The sequence below is a fragment of the Chrysochloris asiatica genome, unplaced genomic scaffold (assembly GCF_000296735.1).
Source record: "Chrysochloris asiatica unplaced genomic scaffold, ChrAsi1.0 scaffold00024, whole genome shotgun sequence".
In the NCBI taxonomy this organism is placed as follows: domain Eukaryota; kingdom Metazoa; phylum Chordata; class Mammalia; order Afrosoricida; family Chrysochloridae; genus Chrysochloris; species Chrysochloris asiatica.
In genome coordinates this window covers 21,729,126-21,732,184 of record NW_006408542.1, presented here as the reverse complement: position 1 = coordinate 21,732,184, position 3,059 = coordinate 21,729,126, and the positions used below count along the sequence as shown (strand labels likewise).

The 3,059-nt window shown below is 40.7% G+C and overlaps 1 pseudogene; it reads left to right on the top strand.

Annotated features, from left to right (window-relative positions):
* LOC102827846 overlaps positions 1-2,695 on the top strand; it is a 39,007-nt pseudogene extending 36,312 nt beyond the window's left edge.
* The last annotated feature ends 364 nt before the right edge of the window (positions 2,696-3,059 follow it).

Below are 3,059 nucleotides of genomic sequence, written 5' to 3'. Positions count from 1 at the left end.
GTCCTCTGTGGCTATGTCACTGACTCTGGGCCCAAGAGTCCCCAGGTCTTGCCACACTGCTGGCTAACCAGGTCTTCTCCCGGGTTCACAGAAGTCTATTGAACGTTGTAGGGCTTAGCTCACCGCTTCATTGCTGTTTTTCCCTCACTTCCCCTTATCGGTGTCGAGCGTTGTATCATATATCTTTGTTGGGTGGAATTGATAAGAGTAACATTGCTGGGTGATTGGGGATGATTTAATTGATACTGTCAAATAGTTCTATAAGTGGTCATACCATTTACAGTTCATTGAACAATGTATCCACCACTCTTCTAACCAATAATCATCTGTTATATTGTCACACTCTGGTCGCTTATGTGTTGCTGTGATGCTGAAAGCTATGCCACTGATATAAGCAAGCTATCCATGGTGAGGACAGGTTTCAGTTGAGCTTCCATATTATGACTGAATATGAAGATGGAAAGGCAGAGCACTTCTGGATGGTTAGCAACTGAAAACTTTATGATAGTAGCAAAACAGTTAGGTACAGTTGGAAGATGATCCCCTCAAGTTGGAAGGCACTCAAATTACAACTGCGGAAGAGCTGCCTCCTCAAAGTAGAGTTGATCATGATGATGCAAATGGAGTAAAGCTTTCAGGACTCTCATTTGCTAAAGGGGCACAATTCAAAATGAGGAGAAATACCTGCAAACATCCATTAATAATCAGAATATGAAATGAACGAAGTATGAACCTAGGAAAATTGGAAATTGTCAAAAATGAAGTGTAACATAAAGATCAATAACCTAGACATTAATGATCTGGAATGGACTGGTATTTGCTTTCTTGAATCTGACAATCATATGGTTTACTATTACGGGGAACAACAGATTGAAGAGGAATGGCATTGCATTCATCATCAAAAAGAATATTTGAGATCTATCTAGAAGTACAAAATTGCCTGTGATAGGATAATAACCATATGCCCACAAGGAAGACCAGTTAATACAACTATTATTCAAATTTACATACCAACAACTAAAGCCAGTAAAGCTAAAATTAAAGAACTCTACCAACTTCTTCAGTCTTAAATTGATCAACTATGCAATCAAGATGTATTGATAATTACTAGTGATTAGAACGTGAAAGCTGGAAACAAAGAGGTAGGATCAGTAGTTGGAAATTATGACCTTGGTAATAGAAATGATGCTGGAGATCTCATGATAGAATTATGCAAGATTAATGACTTATTCATTGCAAGTAACTTTTTTAAACAACATAAAAGGTGACTATACACATGGACTTCACAGAATGAAATATACAGAAATCAACTTGACTATATCTGTTTGGAAGAGATCAAGGTAAAAGTCAATATCATCAGTCAAAACAAGGCCAGGGACTCACTATGAAATAGGCCATCAATTTTTCATATGCAGGTTCAGGCTGATGCTGAAGAAAATTAAAATAAGTCCACGAAATTCAAAATATGATCTTGAACATATCCTACTTGAATTTAGAGACCATCTCAAGAACAGATTTGATGCATTCGACACTAATGACCAAAGACTAGAAGAGCTATGGGAAGACATCAAGAACATCATGAAGAAAAAAAGCAAAAGATCATTTAAAAGACAGAACAGAATGGAAAGACCAAAATGAATGTCAGAACGAACTCTGAAACTTGCTCTCCAGCAAAGAGATGCAAAAGCAAATGGAAGAAATGAGAAAGTCAAAGAGTTCAGCAAAAAATTTCAAAAGGCAGCTTGAGAAGACAAATTCAAATATAATGAAATATGCAAAGACTTGGAGTTAGAAACCCCAAAGGGAAGAACATCGCATTTAGCATTTCTTAAACTGAAAGAACTGGAAAAAAAAAAATTCAGGCCTTCACTTGAAATAATAAAGGATTCTATGGGCAAAATATTGAATGATTAAAAGAAGATGGAAGGTGTACACAGACTCACTGTACCAAAAAAAAAAATCAATGTTCAACCATTTCAAGAGGTACCATACGATCAGAACTGATAGTATTGAAGGAAGAAGCCCAAGCTACATTGATGGCATTGGCCAAAAGACAAGGCTGCAGACCCTTGGCCTCTGACCTAAGACGGCAGCACCCAGAGGGGCATTCTTGCCTCTGCCTTAAGGTGAACTGAAGACAGGATCCTTGGATCATGCCTCAGCTAAGCCAAGCTACTCAGGCCCCTAGGAAACCCGAGCCCAGCGTGACATTTCCATCAACCAGTTCTGCAAGGAGTTCAATGAAAAGACAAAGGACATCAAAGATGGCATCCCTCCGCCTACTAAGATTATTGTGAAGCCTGACAGGATATTTGATATCAAGATCGGACAACCTACTATTTCCTACTTCCTGAAGGCAGCTGCTGGGATCGAAGGAGGCCGGCAACACAGGGAAAGAGGTGGCAGGCTTGGTGACCCTGAAGCACTTGTATGAGATCGCCCGAGTCTAAGCTCAGGATGACGCATTCGTCCTACAAGATGTGGACTTGTGCTCTGTCGTCCACTCCATCATTGGCTTTGCTCGCTCCCGGGGCATCCAAGTGGTGAAGGATCTCAGTTCCTAGGACTGGCAGCTTTCCAGAAGGAGGGAGCAGGGCTCCTGGCTTCTCAGAAAGAGGCCGATCTGGCAGCCCAGGCAGAAGCTGTCAGAAATGACCCCTTCTCCATATCCTCAGATTTGGGAAGGAGTCACTAGGCAGAGGGCTAATTGGAAAGATTATGCCAAAGGGACGGAGGGGGTGGGTCACACCAAATCCTCTCACTTATGATTTCCCTGACTGTAAGTGTATGTTTCTATAACTATGGATGGATCAAGGGGGGATCAAGCCTAAATAAAAGTCCCTCAGGTCCTCAAAAAAAAAAAACCCACCTGGGCTTCAGGAACTGACAGAATATGAATTTAAATCTTTTCAACAAACTGATGCTGCACTGGAAGTGCTCACTCATCTATGCCAAGAAATTTGGAAGACAACTACATGGAAAACTAATTGGAAGAGATGCATATTTGTGGCCATTCCGAAGAGTTGTGACCCAAAGGAATGTGGAAATCACAGAACAAT